General features: G+C 45.9%; 1 long non-coding RNA gene across 2 annotated transcripts; it reads left to right on the top strand.

Annotated features, from left to right (window-relative positions):
• Positions 1–1,718: 1,718 nt before the first annotated feature.
• LOC116230843 (uncharacterized) lies at positions 1,719–5,505 on the top strand. Of its 2 annotated transcripts, XR_016469422.1 has the most exons (4): positions 1,719–1,744; positions 2,691–2,843; positions 3,006–3,272; positions 4,447–5,505. It is a non-coding gene; the product is annotated as an uncharacterized LOC116230843 (long non-coding RNA). The 2 variants fall into 2 exon arrangements; XR_016469421.1 differs by lacking the exon at positions 4,447–5,505 and having other exon boundaries at positions 3,006–4,425.
• Positions 5,506–6,717: the final 1,212 nt, after the last annotated feature.

Below are 6,717 nucleotides of genomic sequence, written 5' to 3'. Positions count from 1 at the left end.
CCAAGACCCACATCTCTATGGTCTTTCATGAGCTTGTCCAACCAAAGCAGCAGGGACCCGTGCCCCTTCCCACCCTGGGACCGGGATTTGGATGTAGTGGGTGCTGCTGTCAGAGATGTGCAAACCTGACCTTCCTGAAGGGTTTAGGATCCTAAATCACACGGGCTTATCAAAAAATAAAATCCAGGCTCTCAAGTGTCTCAAGCAGTTAAGCTCATTTTGTGGAGAGATGTGAGATATTTCTAAATGGAATCAGGAATGGAGGAAGCAGCTGGGTACGTTTTAATTCTAATTTTTCCTATATATCAAGCGTTAAATTAACAAGTGAGGGAGAACACTACCGAGGAGCTATCTGCTGTTTAGACAGGCATATCAGGATAAAATTACTCTGTGCTTGCCCGTGGTTTGTCTGGATACTCCTGGAACTGCACCAGTAAAGAGTATAATTGCACTGCTCCTTGAGGCTTCGGGTTTGGTGCTGCGAATCCTCCCCGCCGTCTGACTACGCAAGGCTTGCTTGATGACGTGAGGTAATTATTCCCTGTAGGCAATTTCTAGTGAGGCAGGGCACAAAGCTCCTCAGAGGATGTGCTATCAGGAGAAAAGGGAGAATGGCTCAAGCAAAGGATTAATATTTTTAGCTGCAAAGACGGTTGGCTCGGGTGTTTGCTGGAGAGAGGCTTTTCTTGCTGTGTTTCAGTGTGGGAGTCTAATTGGCACAGGAAAGACACTGCAGTTTAGAGGATGATGCCTACTTCTGAACGACCAATGCAATTCACAGATTACCTCGATATCCTCAATACTTTTTAAAGCATTACTTTTATTTTACGGTAGTGAGGATAAGGATCAATGCCATCGTTTTCAAATTAGAGTAAATGAGTTTAAAACCAGAGCCCTCCCCAACATCGGTTGCCACGCCATATATTGGGCACTGAAGGCTTTGGGTTAGTTCACATCCGTATACATCACCTGAATGGAGCACCACAGGCACAGCTGGCTGTACCTCGTTTGGTGCACTTTGAGTACTCGTGTCTCTGCATTCATATTGACTTTCACTGAAGCTCAGACATAAAATGCTTCGGTGCACCGAATATGATATTTTTTCTCAATCCGAGTCCCAGGAGAACTCACTCCAGGCATCCCCACTCAATGAAATATTGTCTCTGCCGCCAGGGAAAGCAATCTCTTGAGAAACAAGCCTGGATGTAGAGGAACGGATCATTTCCCAGCAACCTTTTGATACTGTCAAACCTTCAATCTTTTGGTGATTTTTGGACTTGGCGACTACATCGGACTGGCCTTGGGCACTAAATGCTTCGTTTCGATCAACATTTATTATTATTCCACTTGCATATCTTAGATCATTTAGTGATCACCGTTCCCATTTTATAGATGGAATTTTTGTGTTGCCAAGAGATACCTGGACAGCCTGGGAAGTGGGTGCAAGTCTGCTCTGGGTTGCTGAATTCCTTTTGCAATGCCTAAAGGATGCTTGTGTGCATATGCCCTGACATTTGTTGTTCAGGTTGGTAGATGTAGCAGAAATGCGAAGTCATGGCCTGAAGCTGTGATTGAGCACCTGGTGGCAGGCAGGGCCAACCCAGGGGAGCTCAGGTGCATGCAATGTACTGAGTGATTGGAAGGGTGGAACAGGATCCAGCCCTTCCCAGACCTCATTTAAGGGTTGGCAGTGGAGGTGAGGGTATCTCATTGGAGATCCTTGTCTTCTTGAGGTCTTCTGAAGGTAAGTAGTTTTTTCTTTTTCTTCCTTTGTTTCTGCACCCACGGCTGCTGCACTTGGGCTTATCCTTGCTTGCTGCAGTTTGGGACTCCGCTTCCCTGCTGTCATTGCTGTGTTTTCCTATCATGTTATAGTTTTACAGTAGGTTATCTCTTATTTTTCTCCTTTCTAAGGTCTTCTGGAAATGAAAATGGTGGCTGCTGGTGGGACACACAGCTCTTCTCCTTGCTTCAGTACAGTATCTAGTATTTACCAGGGCCATGCTGGTCCTTAAGCCAGGAGCATCAGGGGCAGCCTCTAAGCTTGTGGTTAATGAATATCATGGCAATTAACCTTATAGACAGGCAAGAAAAAAGACAGGATTGGTTTAAATTCCTGGCTTGCTCCTTGTGAGTTTGCAAGCTTATTTAGTTTCACATCAAACTCCAAGTGGCCATGTAGCTTTAGAGCTCATGAGATCATCATCTTGTTGTCCTTGAACTCATCTGTTCACTGCTCCCAGTTGCAAAATCTCATAGGCAACTATGAACATTTTCAGGAGGAAAAGCCCAGCTTTTATAGACCAAACTTGGATTTTAATTAAAAACCTTAACTTCTGTAAATTCCTATCCATCTAAAAGGATGCTGGCATGCTTGCTCCTTATGGAGGGGTGAGTTGGGGCTGCCCTCTGTTCTTGCTCAGAAGGACTTCTCCTTTGAAGGGGAAGAAGCCACAGAGACCACATCTGCCTGTCGTCAGCAACATTTGCTGAATGAACTAGAAGCTGATACTCACATAAACCTAATCCACAAGTAAGAAGTGGGAGGGCACAGTTGTGTAGCAGGCAAATGAAAGGGTATCACTTAAAGCCTGCTTCTGATTTTATTTTATTATTTTCCAGCCCATTCCTCCAAAATTCCACATCCTGAACTGTATCCCACCAGTATTTGTTTTCCTTTCTCTTCCCAGAATGTTTCCAAGCACTATGGAGTCTCAAAGAAAGTAGCAGCAGGAAGCTCAGGTTCCGTTTCCCACTCTTTAATGAAGCTGTCTTGCTAGCAGACTTTATATGACAACATCCTGGTATTCATTGTAATGCTGGGGAAGTAGCAGCATCCCTTGGTAAGGATGTTACGCTTTCTATCAGTGTTGGCTTCCCTGAAGCTGCAGCTGCAAATGTTTAACTTTTCCTTGGTGTCTTAACTGATGTCCTTGGTTTCAGCCTTTTGATAGACTTATGGCTGGCAATGAGAATGTACTCCTTATGTCTTCATGTCTTTCCAGGTCTTCAAGAAACCAGCGTCTACTGAAGAGGACAGGGATGGAGATGCTGCCAAAAGAGCCACAAATGCATGATGCAAACTGTATCCTCTTGCTGGGCTTTGGGAACTGCTCAGCTTTCAGCTGGTTTCGTGCAACTCAGGCTGTTCCTGGTTAAGAGAAAACTGGAGGAGTGACATTTTGCCCAAGGTCTGATTTCTCAGGGGCTGCTGAGGTGCTAGCTGACTTTTTTTTCCCCCCTTGTCGCTGCATGGCTACCTGTGTTTCAGTGTAAGTGCAAGAGGATGTCAGCAATAGTCTGTATGCTGAGGATGTATCAGTGTAATACATGAGATGGTTCTTTTTCCCACCTCCTCCACCTCTATGGGCTCCAGGATGCTGCCTGAGTTCCCCTTTGGACTCCAGAGTCCCATTGAGATCATGACTGCCGTGTTTATGTGCTATTCTAATGCTGGTGGTTGCAGCATAAGTGCTTTTTAATGCACAGCATTACAGCAGGTGCATGCTGTACTCTCCCTTACCAAATGGCTGTCTGGAGGGATGTAATTCCAGCTTCTGCCTCAGCACACCATTATTTACAAGTGTGGTTACATGGTTTGTGCCACCTCTGAGCTTAATTTAGTTAATTTGGCATGTAGGATGTGAGAACCACCTTTGCAGAATGAGTGCTGTGATTCCCAGCTGGCTCAGGGATCCCATAACTGCATGGGACAGGACTTCAGAAGAGCATTCAGTGTGTGATGAGCAGTGGTGTCAGTAGCACGAAGTCCCATCGCTCCTACACATAAAACTAAACCAAGACACATGCAATGTGTGTCTTGGGGCAGCCAGGTCTGTGGTAGCTCCTTGGTCGTTGACACAGAGAGCTTTGACTGTCCCCACAAAGGCTTTTGGCTATGGATTTGCAGGTGTAATTGTAGAGCAAAATAAAGATCTATCTCCTCATACTGGACTGGTTCCTATAGCCATTGGCTGTTTCAGTGTGAAATTCCACAGGGAGAGCGAGCTCAGCTGGAAGCAATACACCTAACGAAAGTATTCAGTGCTGATTTTTTTTCAGAGAGAATGATCTGTTCTGATGATGTTTACTTGATTGTGTTACTCTGGCCCTCGGGAGCCTTTGTTGGTGTTGCTATCAGTACTGAGTGAGGAACTGCAGTGAAGTGCCATCCGTGCATCCAGTGTGCTGAGAAGACTCTGGGGGTGGTGCAATGAGGAAGCAGGAGCTGATGAGTTTTAGCATGTGGATTCTCAGGGAACCTCTCCTGGATTAGTTGTAAGAGACAGCTCTTGTACAAGTGTCAAAGTGCTCCATAAGTAGCTGCCTGTGGCACTTCCCTGGCCCAGATTAGGTTGATGGGGGAGGGAAGAGGCTTGCCTGGCCTCCAGAGGCAGAACTCAATTTCTGTGTCATGGAGCAACATCTCTGGCTTTTATCTTGAAGGGTTCTTCCTGGGAAGATGAAGAAGCACTGGGTAGAAAGCAGCAAGACATACCTGGATTTGCAGACTGAAAATGACTTGCCACAATAACTAATGCTGCAGGCCCTAAAAGAGAGATTCAGATATCTGGAAAGGAGAAATTCAGTGCAAAGAAATCTCCTTCCTGGGTCCTTCTCCCATCCAGAGGGTACTAAAAGCTCAGTGGGTGACCTCTAGGGGTTAACTATCCGTTCTGGCTTCACCAGGAGCTACTTGAGATGGTTCAGAGTCAACAGACATTACCCCCTTTGCCAGGGTCACCAGTTTCTGGGTGAGTTGCTGCTCATAGACCAATTTCTCCAGGTGGCAAGTGGGAATTTGGGCTGCTGCAATGCAAGCTGGAAGATATAAAAAAACAAAACAAAAACAAAAAACAGGTGTAAATAATATGTAAGTTTAATGGGCTAAAAGATCAGGAATTGTGTTTCACTGAAACAAAATTTCATTGGTTGCTTCTCTGTATCTATCCATGCTACCACTTCCCAGTATCTGTGTTTTCCTGTACCCACTGTGTTGCTACAGTGGTTCCATTTTGCCCTGATATCCACAAGCAGTTGAATTTCAAAGGTGGTTCCCATGGATGCTCCTGCAGGCAGGGAGGAGACCAGAGATGTGAGAATGTCACAAAAGTATCAGAGAAGCAAAATGTCTCCTTTGGGCTCCTTTGGCTGTGTTTGCCTTTGTGCCAGCCCATGATCTGTTTCTTCCAGTGGTCAAGCCCTGCTGGATTGAACAAAAGTTGCTCCAGCCCTGGGATCAGAGTCCCATAGGGCTATGGAAAAAGCCTGGTGATTGGGAGCTTTCTGCAGTGAGGGCAGGCAGGGTGATGATGTCCGTGGCTTCATCTAGGGCTCCTTTTTCTTTGCAGAGAAGTCTTGCTTACTCTGCCAGCTTGCAGCACTGATAAGAACGTATTTACTGGCTTAACTACTGAGATCTCTCCAATGAATTTCATCTCCAGGGCATTGCTGTCTCTTATGTTTTCTGTGTCTTAGGTGCTCAATAAATGTTTGCTAAAGTAATTCAGTGTTCTCTCTCAATCAGAAAATATAGAACTGTGTCAGCTGTCCAATCACATGCTGATTCAGTAAGGCAGGGTGAGAAAACACTGAAAGCAGCTCTGAAGAACTGGCTTGGAGCTGCTGGGCTTCTCAGGGTGATGGAAACATTCTGTAAGCAGAACGCTGTAGGAAGGAGGTAAGTGAGAGCTGTGGGAAGACATCTACAGGGGAATGACATCATACTGAGTTATGGGTTACAAAAAGGTGTTATAATGTTCAACTGCTCCTCAGAAACATCTGTCTGGCTGCCTACTGCTGCACGCAGTGGAGCTTCATCTCTCGTGTCTTGCAGAATTAATGAACTCAGTGTCCTCAGAGATACTGTCTTGCTGGTGACCTTCACAATGGAATCCTGCATGGCACCCTGCAACCAGGCACACTCATCTTTCTGTTGTGTCCATCTTGCCCTTGGTACTCTTGGAATGGATCCCCTGCATCCTCTTTGATTTGCCCTCTCCAGCTGTGCCACATTGCCACTCCTTCCAGCCTAAAGTGCCACTGTGTGTGTGTCTGTTCCCCCTTGACAGCAGGTGCAACCCCACAGAATGATGTGCTCTGAGAAGTTTTTCCAGCCCCATTGCATCTTGGATGGGTGACTTTGAGCACTAGGATGAGGTGTCCCAGGATTGACTGGAGATGCTGTCATCATTGTACCATGGAGTCCAAATGCAGCTGTGTTTTCTCATCCTTATGAGATGTAATTCATCCACACAGAGCATTTCCATTCTGCCTCTTCAGGCTTGGGTCAGATTTAATACAGTCTGTGAAAAAGGCTTAAAACAGCAAGGTGGGAGATTGAATTATGGTCTAATCTGCCACTAATAGAACCTGACCAGCTTCATTATTCAATGTCAAATCACTGCACTTGCTATTAAAACAGAGTGTGAACTTCCCTAATTTCTGTCGGGCTGGGACCATATCCATCATTCTTGCCTGAACCGGCACTAGGGCAGTGCAGATAACACAGACAAATTTAATATGGTAAATTCACCTTAGGAAGCTTGCTCTAGCAGTGCTGGTAAGGGAGGGGCTGGGCAGTCCTGGGAGGAAAAGGATGGATGAGAGCAGGCTACAGTTTGACATTGCAGGGGCAATGAAATAGCGTAGTGCCTTGTTAGGATGGGAAGGTCTGTCTGGCTGTGGTGCCCTGATCATCTGGCTTAAAAAGCTGCT

The sequence above is a fragment of the Phasianus colchicus genome, chromosome 10 (assembly GCF_987193195.1).
Source record: "Phasianus colchicus chromosome 10, bPhaCol1.hap1.1, whole genome shotgun sequence".
In the NCBI taxonomy this organism is placed as follows: domain Eukaryota; kingdom Metazoa; phylum Chordata; class Aves; order Galliformes; family Phasianidae; genus Phasianus; species Phasianus colchicus.
This window is presented reverse-complemented; position numbering and strand designations above follow the sequence as displayed.